We start from the raw sequence: 26957 nt of genomic DNA, 5'->3' as shown, positions 1-26957 counted from the left end.
ACACGTATCTATCAGAAAGATTCGACCGTTGCTACGATTCAAAGAGAAAAAGGCATCAGAGTGCAACGACAAATCCCTCTTCACTCGCTTGTGCAATTTCGAATCTCTGTCTTCCGCACTCTTGACTGCACGACTTCATAATTGCTTAGCTCTTTGATTTACTCTCTCTAGTTTATTCTAAGAATCTCTAAGTTAAGCTGAGCAATAATTTACTGTTCTACCTAAGTGTATTTTCAGTATTGTAAGTTGAACAAAACGTTGTTTGTTCAACGGAGTGATACATAGGAGTTCAGAATAGACAGCTATTAAGTCTTGAGTTCTGATTGGGTTTGTGTAGGTGTTATACGAATCAAAGTCTTCTAGTGGAATCCTTTTAGAAACAAAAGAAGGGGTGACGTATGAGTTTTATCTCTAAACATCCATAAAACTCTTGTGTTATTTTCTTACTGCATCTTATAGTCCGTTATCTGCCACTTCAAATATAGCAAGCATTTCTGCACTTGAAATCGTTCAAGAGCTTGCGACAATTTGTGAAGAATAGAAACAAATTTTCATCTTTAACAAGATTAAAATCGAATTGAAAGTGATAATTAGTACAACAATATTCAACCCCTTCTATTGTTGTAGTTAATCATAACAAGTGGTATCAGAGCAATGTTTTTATTCTCAAGCAACCGCAGATATCTAAATCATGTCTCTTCTAAACAAAATATCAATGTTCTTAAAGGAAGATTATGATGATTGGATGATCAGGATGCAAGTTCATTTGTCCACTCAAGATGATGATATGTGGTATGTCATCATTGATGGTCCAATGAAGATTTTGAAGGTCAGCACAACCACAACTTCAACCGATGGTGCTCCTAAGATGAAGGAGAAACCAAGATTTGGGTGGACTGCTGAAGATAAGAGGAATGCCAACCTCGACAATGTGGCCAAAGACATTCTCTACAAGACTCTTGACAAGAACATGTTTAGCAAGATCAGGTTGTGTTCCACTGCCAAAGAGATTTGGGAGAAGCTGACTCAATTGTGTGAGGGCATCGACCAAACCAAAGAAAACAAATTAATGGTTGCCACACAGAAGTTTGACAACATCAAGATGTATCATAGAGAGACAATGACTTAATTTGATGAACGATTCAGCAAAATGTTCATTGAACTCTTCACTATGGAAAAGACATATATCAACATAGAGGTTGCCAATAAAGTCATGAGAGCTCTGCCCAGAGAATGGGACATCAAGACGATGGCGATAATGGAATCCAAAGATCTTAACAAGCTTGAGCTACATGACCTGTTCGTCGATCTAAAAACCTATGAATTGAAATAAACAAGGAATAAAGAGGATCCATCCACATCCGTCTCAACAAAAGCGCTGGTGACTGCTGAAGAGCCACCTACCGCGACAGCTGCGAAGTCTACTAAGCAGATCAAAAGCAATGCAATGTCACTCTTCATCAAGAAGTTTGACAAATTAATGAAGAAGACTCTTTCTAACTCTAATTCTAATAATAATTATTATAAGAATGAATTCAAAGTTAACTTGAAATGCTTTAACTGTGACAAACCAGATCACTTCAAGGCGGTCTGCAAAAAGCCCAAGAGGGATGATAAGAAGCCTTATGACAAGAAGAATAAAAAGGATCAAAAAGCTCTACTAACTGAGGAAAGCAAGAGCAAGTGGGCTGATAGTGATTCAGATGATAGCTCATTAGGAGAAAATGAGGATAAATGCGTTAAATGCTTCATGACAGACGACAATGAGGTATTTGACTTTTCTTCTGACGAGTTCACAAGAGATGATCTAACCACTACACTCAATGACATGGTCATTGAGTACAAGAAACTGTCAGACTCTTTTAATAAAATAAATTTGAAAAACAAATCTTACAGTACAAGTTCTTCCTCTCAAAACACTAAAGAAAAAGTTTTGAAAATAACTGAGCTCTCATCTAAGAATGAGAAGCTCAAGGAAACAATTCAAACTCTTTCTGTTGAAAACCAAAGGTTAAACTACGTGGTTAGTTCTTGGAAAAAATATGGAGATGCCGTCAGACAAGTTATTAGTTAGCAAAGGCATTCCAGATACAAATTCGGTTTATGGTTTGTTAATGGCAACCCAGATGAGTCCAACAAAAAGTTAAACCCAATAAAAGGTAAGCTTATACCCATAAGCTTTATGAAGGGAAATTTAACTAACAGTGGAACTAATCATAGCTGTGATAATTTGACTTTAAAAGATGAACTTAAGTATGTTAAGCCAACTGACCAAAAGTCAAGCTGGCTTAAGCTCAAGAGGCGGGAAGCCAACTGGTCTGGTAAAGAAAAACATGATAGAAAGTCAAAAAGTTCTCTTCAAAACTCATCTCCTAAAGTCAAGGGATCAACATCAGACAAGAAGACGTCTGCCAAATCTAAATCATTTACCTTATTAACCACACAAAATAGGAGATCCATAAAAATAACCCAAATATGGATCCCCAAGGGAGTGATCAACTGTGGACCCAAGTGAATATGTGTACCAAAGCTGTAAATATGTATATTTGTAGGTAAATCGGGACAACTTCCTGGAAGAATCTATTTGATATCTGAATAGTGGCTTCTCCAAATACATGACAAGCAACAGTCGGCTGATGACTGAAATAACAAAGTGCACATGACCAAAGATCATATTTGGTGATAACAGTAAAGGTAAAACCGTGGATAAGGGTAAGATTAATTGGACAACTGGTCACATTTGTTTGTTTGCTTAATATTATTATTATTCTAGCCCGGGTAAATTTTATGAATTTTTTTTAGCCCGAGTAAATTTCAAATTCTTGCTCCGCCTTTGAGCGTAAAATAATCAAATTTGAGTTAGACAACGAAAGCGTGGTGAGTCCTTAACACCACCAAATAAGTCGACGTTTAAAATCTCGCTCTAATATATATTTGTTTCTTATGATCAAAATAAATCATATTAAAAAAAATAATAGAAAAATATACAAATATTTTATAAAAGAAACAACGAAAAATATATTTAAAATGATAAATAAATAGTAATAATAAATTACAATTATTTATATAAAAAAATCAGAGTGGCGTAGTAAAAGCTTGGTGGACCCATAACTCATAGGTCTGAGGATCAAAACCTCTCTCTAATATTTTTTATTTTTACGTTTTCTGTTTGGTTTTGAATGTTCATTATTTTAATTGCACATTTAATTTAACATTTGAGTTTAATGTTTTATATAGTTTCTATCTATTTTAATAAGTTATTATTTTGACACAATTCCAACAAAAATTAGAGTGTCGCAATACAGAAGCGTATTCAAGGACAGATTTATGTGCAAGCCTACCCAGGTAGTTCAAAATATTTGTATGTTAATAACAATAATGACGGGAATATAACATCGTCATTAACAGTTTTTTTTCTTCGCTAAAGAGATTTTGCGAAAGTAACTAAGTATATTTTTTTTTGTTTAATATTATTATTATTCTAGCCCAATTATTTTTTATGATTTTTTTTAACCTAAGTAGATTTTAAATTATGGCTTTGCCCTTCTGCTTAATCCAACCAAATTAGAGTGATACAACAAAAGCGTGGTGAATCTTTAACCCCAAAGGTGTCCACGTTTGAAATCTCACTCTAATAAATGTTTTTTTATGGTCAAAATAAATCAAATTAATAAAAAATAATAGAAAATATATACAATTTTTATCATAATTTTATAAAGGAAAATATATTTAAAATGAATAACATAATTATATTAGTATAAAACTAAAAATTAAGTAATAAATTAAAACTATTTATCTCATCAAAGTCAAAGTGGTGCAACGGAAGCGTGGTGGGCCCATAACCCACAAGACTGAGGATTGAAACTTTGCATTGATATTCGTTGATTTTATGTTTTCGGTTTGTTTTAGAAAGTTAAATATTTTAGTTACACCTTTAATCCAACAATTGAGTTTAATGTTTTAGATAGTTTCTATCAATTTATTAAGTTAATTCTTTTGACACAATTCCAACAAAATTAGAGTGTCGCAAAACGGAAGCATAATCAAGGACATATTCTATTGTATGTAAATGACAATAGCCACGGGAAAATATCGCCGTCATTAAGACTTTTTCGTGCTAAAGAGAATTAGCGACATTAATTAAGTATATTTTATATTTATTTGCTTAATATTATTATTATTCTAGCCCGGCTAGATTTTATGAAAAAATTTTAGCCTGAGAAAATTTCAAATTCTTGTTCTGCCTTTGAGCGTAATCTAACCAAATTAGAGCTACGCAACGAAAGCGTGGTGAGTCCTTAATAGGGATGGTTAGGGGGCGGTTCGGGGCGAGGATTGCATTTATCATCTCCGTCCCATTTTTATTTTGAGATTTTTTTTAATACCATCCCCGCCCCGTTCGGTTGTGTTCGGTTTCGGGGAATCCCCGCGGGGCACCGTAATAAAATATTTATAAAAAAATTATAAAATAATATTGTATAAACGAATTTTTTAATATAAGATATATGGTAATATATTGAAATTTTATATTATTATAAAGAAATAAACTTACAATTCTTATAAAATATAGTGAATAAATAAATATATGGGTGATTTAATATATTAAATAATAATTTATAGTATTCGGGGCATAATTAGGGTGAGATCGGGGCGGGTCGGGTTAGGGGACACAAATACCATCCCGCCCTATCCCTGTTCGGTTTCGGGGAAAACCGTCCCAAACGGGGCAATTCGGTCCGGTTTTCGCGGGCGGTTTCAAATTGTCATCCTTAGTCCTTAACCCCAAGTAAGTCGACGTTTGAAATCTCGCTCTAATATATATTTCTTTTTTATTGTCAAAATAAATCAAATTAAAAACAATAATAGAAAAAAATACAAATATTTTAAAAACAAACAACGAAATATATTTAAAATGAATAACATAATAATATTAGTATAAAAAATAAAAATTAAGTAATAAATTAAAACTATTTATCTTATCAAAGTTAAAGTGGCGCAACGAAAGCATGGTGGGCCCATAACCCACAAGACTGAGTATCGAAACTTTGCATTGATATTTGTTGATTTTACGTTTTCGGTTTGTTTTAGAAAGTTAAATATTTTAGTTACACCTTTATTGTAACAGTTGTGTTTAATGTTTTAGATAGTTTCTATCAATTTATTAAGTTAATTATTTTGACACAATTCCAACAAAATTAGTGTCACACCCTAAAATGCATATTTGACCGAATGCCTTCGGTCCTGGCCAAGACCAAACACCCTTGTGATTGGAAATTAGGACCGAGGCAAATATGAATCTTAGGACCGATGATGTATGTGTTATGACCGATGATTTATGTGTTAGGACCGAGAAATATGTGTTTGGGCCGAGAAATATGTGTCAGGGCCGAGAAATATGTGTTAAGACCGAGTATATATGTGTTAGGACCGAGTATATATGTTTTAGGACCAAGGAAATATATGTTAGGACCGAGGAAATATGTTAGGACCGAGTAAATATGTGTTATGACCGAGAATATATGTCTTAGGACCGAGGAATTCTAGTTAGGACCGAGGGGTCCGACCAAGAGATCTGACCGAGACTTATACCCTTGCTTTTCTTAGCCACCTCATGCTTAGTACACCTCATGCTTAAATACACCTCATGCTTAGACACCTCATGCTTAACCACCTCATGTTTAGCCACCTCATGCTTAAATACACCTCGTGCTTAAATACACCTCATGCTTAAATACACCTCATGCTTAACCACCTCATGCTTAAATACACCTCATGCTTAGCCACCTCATGCTTAAATACACCTCATGCTTAAATACACCTCATGCTTAAATACACCTCATGCTTAAGTACACCTCATGCTTAAATACACCTCATGCTTAGCCACCTCATGCTTAGGTTTCTTCATTAACAATGTATCAACCCATGCCTATGACAAGTAAGTGACCAGTCCTTTTTATTTAACCCATGTCATGACAAGTAGGTGACCAGCCCTTTTTATTTAACCCATTCCTTGACAAGTAGGTGACCAACCCTTTTTATTAAACCCATGCTATGACAAGTAGGTGACTAGCCCCTTCATCACCTTTTTATTAATCACATGCTTATGACCAGCAGGTGACAAGCCCTCTACATTAGTAAAGTATCCTCCCCATGCTATGACAAGCCTATTACCAACACCCTTAATGATTAAGTATCCACCTCATGCTAGATATACCCATGCTTTGCAATCTTAATTATCAAGATACCACCTCATGTTGTCATAACCGACCTTAGCTCTTTATATTTATATACTTCACCATGGATTCTTTAAAGGATATCAATACATTTCTCTCTACATTAAGAATAAATAGACATCCGCTAGAAGTCTTAAAGAACAACAACTCTTCATATTAAGATCAATCCTTAGCATCTTCAAAGTATAAGGCAAAAAAACATTTCTATATCACTTTTTAGAAACCCACACATGCTTATATAATTCATGTATATTCTATAAATTATGCATACTGTTTTATACCATGATTTCATTGCATATTCATATCTTTAAACAATGAATAAAGTATGAACTGTTTTCTAAAGGATGAACTATTTTCTAAAGAAGGAATATGTTTTTATAAACAAGGGTCTGTTTTCTTAAAGAAGGGTCTCTTTTATAAAGAAGGACTGTTTTATAAACAAGGGTCTGTTTTCTAAATAAGGGTCTGTTTTCAAAAGAAGGATCTATTTTCCAAAGTATGAAACGTTTTATGGAATCATTGTGAACAATGATGTATGAGAATTGACGGAATGGGAGGAGGGCTACTCAGAATGAGCTCTAGTAGTCTAATTCCAAAATATGTGCTGATGTTTCTATTGGGACTGGACTTCGGGGATGAGCTCTTGAAGATCCTACGCACACAGACAAGTGTCGAACTAGGTTGTGGGATTTAGGGATAGACTCCGAAGAGTGCCTATCCAAATATGTGCTCAAACCGGATTCCTAACTTTCAGGATCAACTCTGAATTGTAAAGGGCCAAATATGTGCTCAAGAATGTAACTGTACAATCACTATGATAAACCACTTTATAAACCGGCATATGGGTTCAAAGAAGCTTTTAAAAGTGTTTTCTATAAATCTTTTTATATCTTGATGGGTCTTTAGACTCACTATGCTTGTGTGGTGTAGGTACACAGTCATAGTCTTTTTATGTCAAGTGAAGGGAGGCTTGGAGTGGGGCAAGGTACAGAGATGTGTGTAAAAGGAGGGACCAAGACAGAAGACCAAGTCCTTTGTTGGGTCTATTATTAAAAGTATGTATTTTATAAGCAAAGGACCTTGTCTTGTTTTTATAAACCGAAATTTTATAGCACAACTTTTATAAATGACAAAACGCTTCCGCACATGTTTCTGTTTTTCCGCTTATGTATGTACGTTTTCAAACATCCCTCACTCGGTCTAAGTAATTTAGGAGTGAGGGGTGTCACAATTAGAGTGTCGCAAAACAGAAGCATAATCAAGGACAGATTATATTGTATGTAAATGACAATAGCCACGGGAAAATATCGCCGTCATTAAGACTTTTTCGTGCTAAAGAGAATTTGCGACATTAACTAAGTATATTTCAAATTAGAGTTACACAACGAAAACGTGGTGAGTCCTTAACCCCAAATAAGTCGACGTTTGAAATGTTGCTCTAATATATATTTGTTTTTTATGGTCAAAATAAATCAAATTAAAAACTATAATAGAAAAAAATACAAATATTTTATAAAAAAACAACAGAAAATATATTTAAAATGAAAAACATAATTATATTAGTATAAAAATAAATACTAAGTAATAAATTACAACTATTTATATAATCAAAGTCATAGTGATAGTGGTGCAGCGGAAGCGTGATGGGCTCGTAACTCATAGGTTTGAGAATTGAAACCATTCTCTGATATTTTTTGTTTTTACGTTTTCGGTTTGGTTAAAATTATTCATTATTTTAATTGCACATTTAATTTAACATTTGAGTTTAATGTTTCATATTGTTTTTTTTATCTTTTTTTAATAAGTTAATTCTTCCAACAAAATAAGAGTGCCGCAAAACAGAAGCGTATTCAAGGACAAATCTAAGTGCAAGCCTACTCGGCAGTTTATAATATTTTGTATGTTATTAACAATAACGACAAAAAAATAGCATCGTCATTAACAGTTTTACGTCACTAAAGAGAATTAGCGAAAGTAACTAATTATATATATTTTTTTGCTTAATATTATTATTATTCTAGACCAATTATTTTTTATGAATTTTTTTTAACCTAGGTATATTTTAAATTATGGCTCTGCCCTTCAGCATAATCCAACCAAATTAGAGTGATGCAGTAAAAGTGTGGTCAATCTTTAACCCTAGAGGTGTGACGTTTGAAATCTCATTCTAATATAAATGTTTTTCTTATGGTCAAAATAAATCAAATTAAAAAAAAAGAGAAAATATATACAATTTTTATCTTAAAAAAATAACGGAAAATATATTTAAAATGAATAACATAATTATATTAGTATAAAAAATAAAAATCAAGTAATAAATTACAACTATTTATCTCAACAAAATCAGAGTGGCGCAGCGGAAGCGTGGTGGGCCCATAACCCACAGGTCCGAGGATCGAAACCTCGCTCTGATATTTGTTGATATTATTTTTTCGCTTGGTTTTAGAAATTTCAATATTTTAGTTACACCTTTAATCTAACATTTGAATTTAATGTTTTAGATAGTTTCTATCTATTTTAATAAGTTAATTCATTTGACACAATTCCAACAAAATTAGAGTGCCGTAAAACAAAAGCGTATTCAAGGACAAATCTATGTGCAAGCCTACCTAGGCAGTTCAAAATATGTTGTATGTTAATAGTCCGGATTGCCGGGTCTAGAACTGTGATTAATTTGGATATATATGTGAGAGTAAATGGATACTTGGGTCGGATTGTGGGTTGACCCGCTCATAAACTTCAAATGATTAAAAATAAAATGAAAAATGTTATATATATATATATATGTTTCGAATTTGCAACCTAACAAAACAAGTACCCTTTAACCATGTGTGATTGACATGTGTTTTGTCGAGGATTAATAGATCGGTATCAATTGAAATTGGTTAAAAAATATGAATCAAAGACTAAAGTGTGAGGTCATGATGTTAAATGTTAAAAAACTATAAATCAAATATTTGATTGACCAATGTGAATGTGTAAGGTCACGAGATGAGAGGTTTATTGGAAAAATATGTAATAAGATATGTGAGAAGATAAGTTGTTTATCGAAGTGAAATAAAATGTGGAATGAGAGTGTTCTATTTTTTATTCTAATATATTATTCATGATTTATTAAGAATTTTAAACATTGAATACATATTATCATTTTTTATTAAATTTATTTTATTTATATTAACTAGCATTTATTCCGTGCATTTGCACGAGTATTACGGTAAATATGATATCATTTTTAATTTTATTTTTAACCGTTTTATGTTTATGGGCGGGTGAACCCACAATCCGACCTAAGTATCAATTTAATATAACATATATATCCAAATTAACCACAGCTCTCGACCCGACAATCCGAACACTTTAAAAATTAATCATCATTATATAGAGAGAGAGATAAGTCAACATTTGAAATCTCTCTCTAATATATATTTGTTTTTTATGGTCAAAATAAATCAAATTAAAAATAATAATTGAAAAAATTTACAAATATTTTATGTTGATGATATCTTGCTGGCTACTAATGATATTGGTTTATTACATGAAATTAAAAGTTTCTCTCTAATAACTTTGAAATGAAAGATATGGGTGAGGAATCCTATGTGATTGGAATTGAAATATTCCATGATAGATCACAAGAATTGTTAGGCTTGTCTTAGAAAGCATATATAAATAAAGTTCTAGAGAGATTTAAGATGGATAAATACTCTTCAAGTGTTGTCCCAATTCAGAAAGAAGATAAATTTAGTCTCAATCAATGTCCAAAGAATGAATTGAAACAAAGTCAAATGGAACAAATTCATTATGCATCCATGATTGGAAGTTTGATGTATGTTTAAACTTATACGAGACCAGATACCAGTTTTGTTGTTGAAATGTTGGGAAGATATCAAAGTAATCCTAGATTGGATCATTGGAAAGCTGTAAATAAAGTATTGAGGTACCTGCAGGAACAAAATCACTTAGGGTGTGTTTGATGAGGGGGAATTGGAATTGGAATTGGCATTGGAATTCTAATTCCAATTCCAAGAGAATTGGCATTGAATTACAATTCAATTCCTATGTTTGGAAAATGATAGAATTGTAATTCAATTTCAATTCCTATGTTTGTGAAAATGATAGAATTGTAATTCAATTCTAATTCCAATTCCAATGTTTGTAAAATAAAATATCGGTTCAAAATGTTAACTTTTAAAATATGTTTTCACGTTTTGGCACGTTTAATACGTTTTTGATATCTTTTCATATTTTCACACGTTTTTCACGTTTTCCACACGTTTTAAGACGTTTTTCACATTTTCACACGTTTTTTACGTTTTTCACACGTTTTAACACGTTTTTCACGTTTTTCAAACGTTTTTCACGTTTTTCACATGTTTTTCACGTTTTTCACGTTTTTCACTTTTTCACACGTTTTAACACGTTTTTTTACACGTTTTCACGTTATTTACACGTTTTAACACGTTTTCACGTTTTTCACACATTTTAACACGTTTTCACACGTTTTTTACGTTTTTCACACGTTTTTCACGTTTTCACGTTTTTCACGTTTTTCACGTTTTTCACGTTTTAACACGTTTTTCACGTTTTCAAACGTTTTCATGTTTTTTACACGTTTAACACGTTTTTTACGTTTTACACACGTTTTAACAAGTTTTTCACATTTTCACACATCTTTCATATTTTTTTACACGTTTTCACAAGTTTTAACACGTTTTCACGTTTTTCACACGTTTTAACACGTTTTTTACACGTTTTAACACGTTTTCACGTTTTTTCACATGTTTTCCACATTTTTTGCACATTTAACATGTTTTTGACATTTTTAATATATTTCACATGTTTTTCACACGTTTTGATAGGTTTAAAACGTGTTAAACCTATCAAAAACATAAAAACATGTTAAACGTATCAAAAATGTGTTAAATGTGTCAAATAAGTGAAAAACTTGTTAAACGTGCCAAAACGTGAAAAACGTGTTAAACGTGTTAAATGTGTTAAAAATGTGTCAAACGTGTCAAAAACGTAAAAAAACATGTGAAACGTGTCAACAACGTGTTAAACGTGTTAAAAACGTTTTAAACGTGTTAAAAACATGAAAACGTGTCAAAAACGTGTTAAACGTTCCAAACATGTGAAAATTTTTTTAAACATGCCAAAACGTGAAAAACGTGTTAAACGTGTCAAAAACGTAAAAAAAAGTGTTAAATGTGTTAAAAACATGAAAACATATTAAACGTGTCAAAAACGTAAAAAAATGTGTTCAATGTGTCAAAAACGTGTTAAATATGTGAAAAACTTGTTAAACATGCCAAAACATGTTAAACGTGTCAAAAATGTGGTAAATGTGTCAAAAATGTAAAAAAAATGTGTTAAATGTGTCAAAACGTGAAAACGTGTTAAACGTGTCAAAAACATGTTAAATATGTGAAAAAACTTGTTAAACGTGCTAAAACGTGAAAAACGTGTAAAACGTGTCAAAAATGTCAAAAATGTGGTAAATGTGTCAAAAACGTAAAAAAAACGTGTTAAATGTGTCAAAAACGTGAAAACGCGTTAAACATGTCAAAAACGTAAAAAAGTGTTAAATGTGTCAAAAACGTGAAAACGTGTTAAACGCGTCAAAAACGTGTTAAATATGTGAAAAACTTGTTAAACGTGCCAAAACGTGCAAAATGTGCCAAAATATAAAAAACGTGTTAAAAACGTGAAAATCATGTTAAACGTGTCAAAAACGTGTTAAACGTGTCAAAGACATGAAAAACGTGTTAAATGTGTCAAAAACGTGTTAAACATGTCAAGGACGTGAAAAACGTGTTAAATGTGTCAAAACGTGTTAAACATGACAAAAACGTGTTAAACGTGCCAAAAACGTGTTAAACGTGTTAAAAACGTGAAAATCATGTTAAACGTGTCAAAAACGTGTTAGACGTGTCAAGGACGTGAAAAACGTGTTAAATGTGTCAAAACGTGTTAAACGTGCCAAAAACGTGTTAAACGTGTTAAACGTGCCAAAATATGAAAATATGTTAAACGTGTGTAAAACGTGTTTAATGTGTGAAAAACGTGTTAAACATGTCAAAAACATGAAAAACGTGTTAATTTGGAATTACAATTCCGAACTAAAATGATAGGAATTGAGAACTATCAAATTACCCTTAGAGGAGATGTGATCATCTTGAAGCAATTGGATATTCATATTATGATTTTGTTGGATGTGTAGATACCCGAAAATCCACATTTTACTATTTGTTTCTTTTAGCCGGAGGAGCAATTTTATGGAAAATTGTGAAGTTGTCTATTGTCGTTGCGTCCACTATGGAAGTTGAATTTGTGGCATGTGTTTGAGACCATTATTCAGGGTTTATGGCTGTAGAACTTTATTTCAGGACTTGGAATTGTCGATTCTATTGCCAAGCCACTGACAACTTTATTTCAGTCTTCTTTTCTAAAAACGACAAGTATTCTAAAGAAGAAGTTTATAAACAAAGAGTGTCAATCGAGCACATTAGCACAAAACTTATGGTTGAGGATCCGTTAACTAAAGGGTTACCACCAATGACATTTAATGAACATTTCGAAAGAACGGGCAATATTGACAACCGTTATTGACGTTACATTTATTTAAGAAGTAAAGTAAAAATTATTACTTTTGCATGGCTTTTCTTATGTTCATCATTCATATGCCCAAGGAAATCAACTTTGGTCATTTTTTGATAAAAATTGTATAGCCTGATTTTAGAAACAACTATCACTACAAAAAAACGCCTAAATAGCGACGCACAATTACCGACGTTTAATTAACGTCGGAAACATGCGACGAATATTTCGATGGTGTAATCGACGAAAAATATGAACCGTCGCAAATATTATTGAATGAAGAAAACTTTGTTGTAAAAAACAAAGATATTTTACATATGATCAATCAATGTCGCTAAAATAAAAGGTTAAATTCCGTCACAAAATTCATAAATGAATTCATAGTATATTTTAGATTAAATTTACAACTAAAATTATTGAGCGTCAAAATAATTTTAGTTAGTCGAGAAAATAGTTTAAAAAATCTGCTATATGAAAAATTCCTCGAAAAGTAGATGAGAAAAGAACTTACCAGGTTCTATATTGTTTCAAATTGTTAGACCTTATTTTTTTTTTATTAGTGGATTTTAAAAAGTAACTTTTGTTTTAATAATAAAAAATATATATTTATCAAACATTAAAACAAAATTAAAGATTCCATTTAGATGAAGTATTATATAACTCTAAGGAATAATTAAAATTAAATAATAATAAATAATATTGAGCATTATTTTAATTTATTTCATTATAATATTGAGCTATCGTCGTCGCAAATGCAGTAGAAAAATAGAATCGTCGCAGATTCCGTAGAAACTCATAGCCGTCGCAAATTCCGTAGAAACTCATAGCCATCGCAGATTTCGTAGAAACTAATAGCCGTCACAGATTCCGTTGAAACTCACCGCCGTCGCAGATTCCGTAGAAACTCAGAGTCGTAACCGAATACGTAGAAAACCGTAGAAATTTTTTATAGAAAATCAACCGATAATAATCTCATAAAAATAATAAAACATATTAAATATAATTATTTTAACTATTTTTTATATAAAGAGTTAACTCTAATTAGTTTAATAAATTATATATAATTAATTTATAAATAATATAAATTAAAATCAAATAATATAATAAATTTAATGTATAATTAATTTAATTTATAAATAATATAATATAAATTAAATTAAATAATATGTGAGTCGTCGAAAAGAAGATAGAAAATCTAAAGAGTACTGCATTTTTTCTTCTTTTACTTTGTCATTTATGTCTCTCTACGCGGGAGATCAACTCCATTTCTTTGTCTAAACACCGTATAAACTCTAAATAGAAGGGAAATTTGATGTAATGGCCCCCATAACAGGGGAAATTCCAAAAAGGGCCCCCGCCTACTAAAGTTGGCAAAAAGGGCCCTTTTGCCCCGCGAAATGTCGGAAATACCCCTTCGGCAATTTCAAACATTTTTGATTGTTTACCTTTTTTTGCACTGGATTCTTTGAATTACAAGATGATGATGAAGTGTAATTGTTTGCACAACATCTTATATTCAAATAATGCAAAATACAGAAATGAAGTTAACACCAGTAGTACATAATAGATCCATATATCAATTGTGCATATCATTCATTCTTATGAGTTAGGACCCATAATTGGACTATAATATAGTTAACTATAGTTTCAAACATTGCCTCCTAATGTGAATAAACAAAGTTTCTATCTATTCTTTAGGTACTTATTGACAATATTATATTAGGCAATTGTGGGAAAATGTTAATCTCTTTGTATACTAAGTTTACTCTTTCTTATTGAGAATATTCTATTGGTACTTTTTTTCTAATTATATTTTTTTTATCCTCTGTTTGGCTCTAGATCATTGAAGAAGAAAGTGACAAAGTTTTAGAGGTGAGTGTGATCAATTTTATCAGGTATTCTATATCACTTTGTGCTTACTTTTCTTTTTATATAAGATACTTGTGTTAATTTTTTCTGATTTTTTTATAATTAATTTTGAATTTGATTTAAATTGATCACAGGCTCGAGATTTGTTCCGTCGTCGTTTATATTATATGTGTTGATATACTTGGTGCTAAAGAAACCAATGCGTTTATGGATTGTATTAGTTTAACATTAGTCGTTTTAAAAATATCATTTGATTTTGTGTTTAAAGTTTAATTAGTATATTTTGTGATAATAAGTTATTGTAAATTTTGAAATTTCTTTGTTTATATTTATTTTTATTATATTTTATTTTACATGGAATACAAAAATAACGAGGTAAAAATATAAAATAATAAAATATTTATGAAAAAAAATTGCGACGGTTATTTCTATAAATAAGTTGTGATGAAAAAAAAAAAAACGAAATAATGTCGAAAATTTTTAGAATTTTTTTATTATTCCGTAGGATATGTCGTCAAAATATTTGACATAAATATCGTTCTAAATTCTGTCGCTAAAACTTTTCGACTAAAAGTAGGTCCGTCGGAGTATTAGCGACACATATTTGCAAATATTCAGATGAAAAAAATGTCGCAAATTATATATTCGTAAAATATTTCGTCAGTAAATTCCGTCACAAATACGTTGTTTTCTTGTAGTGTATTCATTAAATTATACAAACTTGACATGTAGTCTAGCTAATAAAGTAAAATAAAAAATACAAATCAAATAGAAACTAACCATTCTATTTTATTCAACAGATCAACCGGACATAAAGAAGATTGTCAGGTTTCGGTTACTTCTTTAATTTAAGCTCAAACAAACACAAATATATGAAATCAAACCCATTACGGTCGTTTATCTAATTTATCAGTTAAGTCAACATCAAACTCTATTTTTATTGTTTTTGTGTTTATATGATTAAAACAAATCCAAAGATTTTATTTTAATCTAGAATTAAAAGATTGAATTATAATACATCTTTATTTTGTAATATCAACTAAGAAGCCTCTCTCAAGATATAATTTAAAGGAGATGACTAACAATGAAATCTTCTTTATGCCTTGTTTATATAGTTAAAAAAGAATTTGATATTCAATTACATGATTGATTGCTTTCATTGTCTTAAGCATAAAAAATATCACATTAAGTTTGTAATTTCACCTTGGTAAAGCTTGTTTACTTTGTCTTTACACCTTATAATTGCAAATCTTCTTGGGTTATGATATTTTGTATCTACCAAATTGAAGATAAATTACAATACAATACAATACAATCTTGGTGATACAATTTGCCAATAGTGTAGAAATATATATGCAATAAGACAAAGTATTAGCAACTGAACTTCATCCCACATAAATAAGAATTGAAAGTTTTCAGTTGTTTGAGATTTTATTTGTACATTGTATATTCATAAATTCAATTGATGAACGAATCTTCTTTTATAATTATTTATTCTTTTAGTACTATTGATAACATAAATTAGCATACACAAAATTTTAAAATTTGTTCAGTTTATTCTATCAGTTGATAATCATTCTACATTCATCACTTGAATAAGAATTGAATATCTCACTTGTAATTTTGTTGTATGTACAATTTTTCTACATTTTTAGAGTTAAACTTTTATTCTAAATTAAAATTATTATTAACAAAAATTAATTATATATATATATGTTTGAAAAATAACATGTCTAATAAAACAAATAAAAACATAATAGTGAGTAGCCTGAATTATAGCATGGTAAAGTATGAGCAGGGTCAGTCTAAGGACGTGATTGCCCATGCCTAGGGACAGACCTACCACTATAAGCCCAATGACCTAACTTAAAATAATTATTTTATTTTATTTCTCTTTCACTCTCTTCCTCCCCCTCTTCTTCTGAATTAAAATTTAAAAATCAGCCCAGTTTCTTTTTATTTATTTACCTATAAAACTATTTCATATATCATATATATATTTACAAAATTTTGCTCTTGGTTTCCTTTGAGTTTTGAGAAATAATTTATTTTGTGGATAGTTAGGTAAAATAAATATAAGGGTATAAATTTATAATTAGAATATATATATAAATATTATTTGAATATTTTAGTAATGAATTATTTCAGATTAGAATATTCTCAAACCAAACAAGGCAATTTTTTTTTATTCGTGAGCTTTCACTTTAGGCTAGTTGAAAAGGAAAGAAATATAAACTTTAGAAACAGTTATAATAATTGTTTAGTTTATTGTTATATATATCAACTTCTATATTTTTTAGGATAAAAAGTAAAAATTGCATGTAAATATTTTTACATTTTTCAGAGAGTGTTATTTAGTTATATTAGGATTTAATGCCGTTTAAAATATTTGTTTCTGGTTTGATTACTACTAATTAAGTTCTTTAGAATCGTTTTATTTTAATATTTTAATCATAAATAAAGTTTGTTTAGCTTTGATTTTTAACGTTTCCATTTTTTAGATTTTAATGAAATGGTTTTAACAATTTTAAAAAAAAAACTTATATCCCTTTAAAAAAATAATTATAACCCATCATGTAATTAGTCAATTTCTAAGGAACTAAATGCTACAAATTAGATTGTTATTTAAAACGTAATTCACTGTACTTAACTTTTTATATTAAAACAAATAAATAGTCATAGTGATAAATTTTTTGTCAATATATATAATACACATTTTATATTATAGTTAAATGAGTAAAAACAAATGGGCTGAATTATCAAATTGTAATTTGGAAAGCTCTAGTAAAAGAAAAGAAAAGAATTTGTAGTTTGTTTTCAAATACTATAATATCATTATCATTGATAGAAAAATTTAGAATGATAGGTTGAGACGAAACACATTTGATGGAAAATTAGGATTATTAATTGAATTTGTTTTCTTAATAGGTTAAAACCTCAATTTTTAGAATTCAAGAAACAAGAAGTAGTTACTTGTTTTAATATTTAATGTGAATATTGTCTGCTCTTATTATATATAAAAAGTGAAATGGTGATATATATTTACTGAATTCAATTTCTATTTAATGTTCAAACTATATTTTTTTTATTAATCAATACTTTTTATATTATTTTAAAAAAGTTCAGGTAATATGATATAAATAAGCGCACTTTACGTTTTCACTGACTTAATAAAAAAAAGTTGTTCAAAAATAACTGTTCATGTTTCTGTAGTACAATTTTTATTATTTTCACCAATATTATTGTCTCTCATCAATTTTATCTTTTAGCATAACAAACACATGATTTGTGCCTCATAATTTCAGGGATAACAATGTATTAACAATTGATTTCAAAGAAAGAATGGCAATGTCATCACACAGTTTAAAAAAAATAAAAAAAAGTGACAAATTAATAATTAATAAGTAAATCTATTTTATTATTATTCTTTTAGTTAGCTTTTTTAATTAATCATTTATTAATTAAAATTTTAATTAATCCTAATAATATATATAAATGATTCTAACATTTATTCAGTAAAATTTATGATTAATTTACTTTTCAAAACTCCATTAAATACCTCTTATTTATTTTTACACCATCTATTCTAAAATCAAAACTTTATATCAAAGCTTAATAATTTCGGTATATTTTGAATTTGTTTTCGAAGTTCCATTAACCTTGCAAACCTTGCCTTAGATTGAGTCATGAATGTCTTTCTAAGACATTCTAAGGTTAGTAAGGAGTGTTGTATGTAGCATCTTGGCTTAGAACCAGTAATGAAATAGTCTCAATTATCTGATGTGCCTCTAGTCTTTCTAGATCCAATTTTGTAGTTTGTATTTGGTCGGACTCACGTGACTCCATTTTTTGTTACCTCATCTGTTTTGGCTGGAGTCTTAGTATCTCCATTTATCACCTTATATAAGTTGCAAGCAGGGTCGAGTCTGGAACGAGCCAATGAGTTAGGGCAGACCACTATAGGCAGCCTATTGACCCATCTTAAATTTTTATGTTTTTACCTTTCTCTCCATCTTTCTTTCTTTTCATTGTAATGGTTTGCAATTTTCAAAAGACAAATTTGTTTTTGTCACACGGACAAAGAAAAGTAATTTCGACAGCTCGGGCCATAGAAACATGTTAGAAAATATTGTATATATTTTTTTTTGTATGATCTTTAGTCGTTACAATGACATTTCTTAAATAAGAGAATTAAAAAAAAATATAACTATAAACTTAGGAAAAAAATGATATATTTTATTTTGATGATATATATATTCTCCTTCTCTTAAATGGTAACTGATGGGCTGATTTTATATTCTCCTTATTTGGGTTTCAGCATTGGGCTGAGGCCCATTGTATAAAATACTATTAATAGGGTAAATTGATATTGTATTTCAGTTTCCAAACACTCTAGGACCTTTGCATTTGAATGAGGCAGTTTTGATAAAAGGCATATAGAAAGATTAATTAATTAAAAATGTGAGATTAAAATTTCACTAAAAATTAACTAAAAATAATCTTTATTTGATAAAATATATCAAAATTTCATTTATATCACATTTTCTAACTGATAACAAAATAAAACAAAAAATCATCTCAAAATGTTAAAATCAAAAAAAAAATCATACATCAATGAACATCTACATATTACAACGAAGCTTTTATTTGTTACTTGTTAGATCCACTTATTCTCATGATATTTAGTTATATTTGGAAGGAAATTAAATAATTTACTTGTTTTGTTGCTTTATGAATAAGATCATTAATAGCTTGTTTAAAAGGAAAAACTTACATTTGACATAAATATCATTTTCACAATAAATTTGAATGAGAATACACAAATTTAGATAAATCACATTTCTCATATTAACAATTTTAAATTATGCATTTTACAATTTAATTGTGGTTATGATAAATATTGATATTTAAATATGCTCAATGTTAATTAAGAAAAACCATAAATTTAAATATGTGATGTCACATAATTAGGATGTTTATCGGAAAATAGGCACTCGGATTGTAAACATGCAAACATTAGATTTTTGAACTGATTATAGGGCATTGTTTGCGCCATACAATACGCAACGATTATTTATAGCTATGGCACATGCATGCCTCCACATGTTATATGTAACACCCTTTCACGTCCATTTCATGCTATTTTTTACATACAATTTTATTGATTTCGGAATAGATGGATTTGTCTATTCATGACATAGTTTGATAATCTCAAATATTTGGTCTTTACACTATAGGCTTATTATCTGCTTATCAAATTGTCAATATAACATAAATTTTGGTATAATTTTTTTGTTTAAAGAATACTTTTCATTAATTCACTTAGTTGTCATAATAGCATAAATTTTGATATCTTATCTCATTTTGTCTTCAAGAGTAAGATAACCATTATTGATACCAATTAAATATCAGTAATGGTTATTCTAAAACCGTTACAGATACCCTAATAAAACACAATTAAACTATTTTTTTTTTATTTTTCCTTTTTTCTTCTCCCGTCCTCTTTTACCGTTGAAGTTGCCGTCGTTACTCGGACTGCTGTCATTGCCGTTTCTCTGTCTCCGGTCACTTTATTCACCGCCGGCGGAAACAGCTTGCACCTCATCATTCCGACTTCTCTCATGCGTACTCTTCCGACAATATCCCACCACCTGTGTCTTCTGCTTCCTTCCCACTGAAGAAGCTCCAACGCCTCTCTCCCGCTACGATTTCTCACGCACAATATCATTATTCTGTTCCATCTTTCCTGAAGCTCAGAAGTCAAAGGTTTCTCATCCGCAATGGGATTCTTTACGAGCAGAGGATAAGGCGCAAGGCCAAGGATCATCCTCGTCTCAACGGGATCCTTCATCCAATACGGAGAATCAGATTCAGGTTGATTTCATGGCCTTTATAGCTTCAAATATACATCGCAGTTATTTTGCAACAAAACTAATTAGCAAGTTTTCATGGTTAGTTGACTATACGAGCTCGAAATATTTTGAAGCAGCATACCAACCAAAGACTGACTGATTTAGTGAAAGCCCTAGCAATTGGTGCTGCTACGGCAATTGGTGCAGCTGCTATTAATCATTCATGGATTGCTGCTAATCAGGTTATCCATCCTATCCGGTTTGAAATTCGAAACCATAATCATCAATATGAACAAATCAAGGTTTCCTTCCATGCAGAATGTGGCAATGGCACTGTTGTTTACAATGGGATACACATGCATGCATCATCTTTGAAGAATCACTTTCCTTCAATAAAAGTGGGGTTGGTTTATTGATGGCTGTGAGTTTGTGGTTTGTTAGGAGTATCGGTGTAAGATTCAATAGAACCTTAAATAGTTTCCTTTTAATACATCTGTTTCAACATTTTTGTTATGCTTTTGACATGACTTTCCTTTATTCAAAGGTTCCTTCTACTGGTATAGCTGTTTCGGAGTTATCACATGCAACTTCTGAAGTGAGCGAGATTTTGTTTTTCTTTCTTGGTGCAATGACCATTATTGAGATAGTTGATGCTTATCAAGGATTTAAACTGGTTACTAACAACATAACCACCAGAAAGACAAAGACTCTTCTTTGGGTGGTTCGTTCTTTATTTATTTTTGTGCTCCCTTCTTCCCTAACTACTGGCCTTTTGAGAAAATTAAATCCATTTTCAGGTTGGTTTTATGACATTCTTGCTGAGTTCAGTCCTCGACAAACTTACCTCTACCATTGTTATGGTCTCCTTATCGCGGAAGCTAGTACCTCCATCAGAATATGGCAAGTATGAAAGAATCGTAGTATAATTACTGTCAGTTTCCTTATTTGAACCGTTACAACATGTTTATAGGTTTCTAGGAGCTGTTGTTGTAATAGTAGTGAATGTTGGTGGAGCATGGACGCCTATTGGCGATGTTACTACTACTATGTTGTAGATACATGGTCAAATATCCACTCTACCGACAAATAGAATATACAAGTTCTTAGGTCTTACCCACCAAGGTAGCTCAAGCGGTAAGAGTCTTGAACCAAAAGCACTTTGATTGAAGTGGCTTGTTGTACTAGCCTTTTAGATCTAAAAAAGGAAAAATACACGTTCTTGTAAAAATGAGGAATTGGTTCTATTTACTTACAGGACTTGGTTATACCTTCTATTGTATCATTGGCTGTGCAATTGACACCAATGTCATTCACTAGGTAATCTTCTTCTTTTTTTAGATAGAAAGTGATTTTCTTTTTGCTGTATGGATTCATCAACCTGAGCTGTAAATATTATTGTTTAGTGAAGTTAATTGGAAAGGATTGGAAACATCGGATCTTTTGTCATCTGAACAAATGGCCCCAAGAGGAAAGTTAGTATTGGTTTTCTTTGGATTCTAACTGACGCAATTCACTACGGAGAACCCAAAAGACAGAAATTGAAGGTGCCACAAGCATTATCCCGCATCGACACTCAAGGAGTTCTTTTCTTCCTCGGGATTTTGTTGTCTGTCTGTAGGTAAATCTGTTGGTGCGGAAAATATTATAACTAAGAAAATAGGATTTTATTGATAGAATTCTTTAAGTAGCTACAGCTCACTTAATTTTGAGATATTAAAAAACTAATGAGAAACTCTCAATTTAAAGGATAAAATAGAATAATCTAGAACTCAAAATAAATGCAATTCATGACATTAAATAATGCATCTCTTGAGCTTCATCTTCCTCTCACGATCGATCTTCTCTTGAGATTCATCATCACATTTAATGTTTTCCAAGATTATTAATTATTTATTATTTTTAACACCCCCTCTTAATTAGTAATCTTGAGTTTCTTCTTGAATTTGTCGAACTTGTCAATCGTGACGGCTTTGGTCATGATATCTGCTGGCTGATCCTCTGTCTTGATAAACTTCATGGAAATTACTTCTTGAGTAACCAAATCTCGAATAAAATGATGTCGTAGTTCAATATGTTTGGACCGAGCATGAAAAACAGGATTCTTTGTCATTGCAATAGCTGACATATTGTCACAATGAATAATTGTCGGCTCACATTGCTCAAACTTCATATCCTTTAAAATTCTTTGAAGCCAAACAGCTTCACAAGCTGCATCGGTACATGCTATATACTCTGCTTCGGCTGATGACAATGCCACAGATTTCTGCTTTCTTGAACTCCATGATATTACATTTGATCCAAGACAAAAGATATAACCGGAGGTACTTTTTCGATCATCAATCGAGCCTGCCCAATCACTATCTGTATAACCAACCAGCTTACATTCACTTTCCTTTTTGAATTCAATGCCTTGAGTTTTTGTGCCTTTAAGATATCTAAGGATTCTTTTTGCGGCTGCAAAATGAATTTGACTTGGCTCATTCAAAAATCTAGAAAGCAAGCTTACCGAATGTGTGATATCCGGTCTCGTGTTGAGATAGATTAATGAACCAATCAACTTTCTATAACTAGTTGAATCAGCTTTCTCACCGTCGTCGTTAACTTGAAATTTTTCATTCAACGCCATAGGAGTGGAGAGGGGCTTGCATTGACTCATATTGAATTTCTTGAGCAGATCTTCAATATATTTTTCTTGAGATAGAAAGATTCTTCCTGGACTTTGCTTAACTTGTATACCAAGAAAATATTTCATGAGTCCCAAGTCTGTCATCTCAAAATCTTTCATCATTTGATTCTTGAATTCTGCCACCATAGCTTTGTTTGTTCCAAAATAGATGAGATCATCTACATATAAACATACAATCAAGAAATCTTTGTCAATAGTCTTCACATAGAGAGATGATTCACTTGTACTTCGATTAAAGCCTTTCTTGATGAAATAGCTATTGATTTTGCTGTTCCACGATCGGGGTGCCTGCTTTAACCCATACAATGCCTTTTTTAGTCGATAAACTTTCTTCTCTTCTTCTTTGATCTCAAAACCTTCGGGCTGCTCAACATACACCTCTTCTTGAATTTCTCCATTTAGAAAAGCTGATTTTACATCAAGTTGAAATATATTTACCTCCAACTGAGCTGCAATGGCTACACAAGTACGGATTGTCTCCATTCTTGCAACAGGAGCATACGTTTCTGAGAAGTCAACTCCCGGTTGTTGAGAATAACCCTTTGCAACAAGTCGAGCTTTATGTTTTTGAATCAAACCATCCTCACTGTACTTTACTTTGTAGACCCATTTTAAACCAATAGTTTTCTTTCCATTTGGCAAGTCCACGAGTTCCCATGTTGAATTTTTCTCAATTGTAGATAACTCGTCCTTCATTGCTTTTTGCCAATATTCCTTTTGAGAAGTTTCTTGGAATGACTGTGGCTCACAAGAAAATAATCCAAACTCAATTTCATCATAAATGTCTTGAACCATTCGGGTCTTTCTTGGAGGACTATCTGAATCAGGTTCTGAGTCTTGTGCAGAAGGTTGAGATGAGCTAGCTTGGGATGTACTAGCTTGGGATGCAATTGGATCAGTAAATGGTTGTGATCCCAAGTCTTCAACTTCTTTCCCCTTCCAATTCCAAGTAGCCTTTTCATCGAAAACAACATCTCGAGATACAATAATTTTGTTGTTCAATGGATTCATCAATCGATATCCCTTGGATTCATCACTGTAGCCAATGAACACAAGTTTTTGGCCTTTCTCTTCAAACTTCTCCCGACTTTGAGATGGGATTAGAGCATAAGCAATACTCCCAAATATTTTTAAATGATCAATGACGGGCTTTTTATCATACCAAGCTTCAAATGGAGTCTTATTTCTGACCGCTTTGGTTGGTGATCGATTGAGAATATATATAGCTGTGTGAACAGCTTCAGCCCAATATAGATTTGGAATTCCATTTCCTTTCAGCATGCTTCTCGCCATCTCTACAATCGTACGGTTTTTTCGTTCAGCTACGCCGTTTTGTTGTGGAGATCTACTGACGGTTAATTGTCTTTTGATACCATTTTCTTTGCAATATTCTGTAAAGGAATTTGAGAGATATTCTCCTCCACGATCAGTTCTCAAGCACTTCATTATATGACCACTTTCCTTTTCAGCTAGAGACTTGAATCGTAAGAAAATAGAAAATGCTTCGGACTTTTGATTAAGAAAATAAATCCACATCATTCTTGTATAGTCATCAACAAAGAGAATGAAATACCTCTTATCTCCAGGAGTAGGAGTTTGCATCGGGCCACATATATCAGAATGGACAAGTTCAAGTGGTGCTTTTGCTCGCCATGTAGTTTTGGGAAATGGGAGCTTGTGCATCTTTCCATAAATACAACCTTCACATATATCATTCATCACTTGAATAGAAGGAAGTCCAACCACCATATTTTTCTCTTTTAGCAGCTGAAGTCCCCGTTGATTTAGATGACCATATCGAAGATGCCAAAGCTTAGACAAATCTTCATTTTCAACTCTTAATGCACAATCATTTTTCAATGGAAACGTGAGAGAAAAAGTCTTATCTTTCATTTCGACAGTTGCCACAACCACATTCTTCTTTTTGTCAAATATTTTGCATCTTCCATCATCAAAATATACCGAGAAGTCCTTCTTAATAAGTTGTCCAATACTAAGAAGATTATATGAAATATTAGGGACATAAAGAACATCCGTGATAAGCTTTTTATTACCTCCCGAAGTTGGAACAGCAATGGTTCCTTTTCCTTTCGCATCTTGATAAGAACCATCTCCAAGAACAACGGTTGAAGTAATGTCTGAGTTGAGCTCCACAAACATATCTTTATTGCTGGTCATATGGTTGCTAGCACCGCTATCAAGATACCATCGACTGTTTAACTTCTCTTCACCATTCAGAGAAACAAACATAACGTCATAATCTTCTTTCACAAATTTTGCATCATCTTCTTTCTTCTCCTGATTTTGAAATCGACAATCCCTTTGAGAATGATTAGGGATTTTGCATCTTTTGCATTTGAAATAACAATCTTTTGACTCATGATTTGTTTTCTTGCAAATGATACAGAAATAAGAATCACCAGATTGTTGTGGTGCTTTGCCTTTCCAACCGAATGCCTTTTCATTTTTCTTACCAAATTTGTTGTGATGACTTCTTGAAAACGCTTCTGGTACTTGCTTGGATTTGAAGGCTTGATCAGTTGATGGAGTACAAGAACGATTAATTCTTTGCTCATGTGCTAGAAGAGATCCAGTCAACTCATATATTGTCATTTTGGACAAATCTTTTGATTCTTCAATCGCAGCAGCAACATGATCAAACTTTTGAGGAAGGCTTCGAAGAACCTTTTCAACAACCTTTTTGTCTTTGATTTCATCTCCGCTGCTTTTTATTTGATTGACAATAGTAGAAACACGAGAAGAAAAATCTTGTACCTTTTCTCGATCTTCCATCTTTAGATTGTCAAAATCTTTCCATAGGGCTTGGAGTTTTAATGCGATCGTCTTCTCCGTACCTTGAAATTCCTTTTTCAATATCACCCAAGCATCTTGAGCCTTTTTTACTCCAAAAATACGAGGGAATATGGTTTTCCCAACTCCTTGTTGAATATAGCGCAAAGCTAATGCATCTCGTTTTTTGAGATCCTTTTCAAATTTCGCATATCCTTCGTCGTCTTCATCGGGCACATCGAGTTCTTCTTCATCTATCATATCCCAAAGACCTAGGGATATGAAAAATGTTTCCATTTGGCTGCTCCAGAATTCATAGAATTCACCTTCAAAGATAGGAACTTGACTTGGAGAGTATGAGAATAGAGTAGATGCCATTTCAAAATTGAAAGGTAACCTTGCTCTGATACCAAATTTGTTGGTGCGGAAAATATTATAACTAAGAAAATAGGATTTTATTGATAGAATTCTTTAAGTAGCTACAGCTCACTTAATTTTGAGATATTAAAAAACTAATGAGAAACTCTCAATTTAAAGGATAAAATAGAATAATCTAGAACTCAAAATAAATGCAATTCATGACATTAAATAATGCATCTCTTGAGCTTCATCTTCCTCTCACGATCGATCTTCTCTTGAGATTCATCATCACATTTAATGTTTTCCAAGATTATTAATTATTTATTATTTTTAACAAAATCACCCAAAGACATATGGCCCAATTGTTTTCAGATACAGAAACAAAAACAATAACTGTTTATTTCTTGTGTTTTAACTTTTAACCAGTCAGGAGGCAGCTGGGATATTGAGGGAATTGGCGAACTATCTTGATGCACATATACACAACACTGAATTGATAACAAGATTTATAACTGATCCCCCAATTCCAATTCTGTCTTAATCATATTATATACATTCAATTCCATTTGAATT

The 26957-nt window shown here is 31.4% G+C and overlaps 1 non-coding gene and 1 pseudogene across 1 annotated transcript; both read left to right on the top strand.

Moving 5' to 3' along the window:
- The first annotated feature begins 691 nt into the window (after positions 1–691).
- LOC124924370 lies at positions 692–26925 on the top strand (annotated as a pseudogene).
- Positions 8576–8647, top strand: TRNAM-CAU. The gene has a single exon. It is a non-coding gene; the product is annotated as a tRNA-Met (tRNA).
- Positions 26926–26957: the final 32 nt, after the last annotated feature.

This window comes from Impatiens glandulifera, chromosome 2 (assembly GCF_907164915.1).
Source record: "Impatiens glandulifera chromosome 2, dImpGla2.1, whole genome shotgun sequence".
Taxonomy (NCBI): Eukaryota; Viridiplantae; Streptophyta; class Magnoliopsida; order Ericales; family Balsaminaceae; genus Impatiens; species Impatiens glandulifera.
Note: the sequence above shows the minus strand (reverse complement) of the source record. Positions and strands in the feature narration are given on the sequence as shown.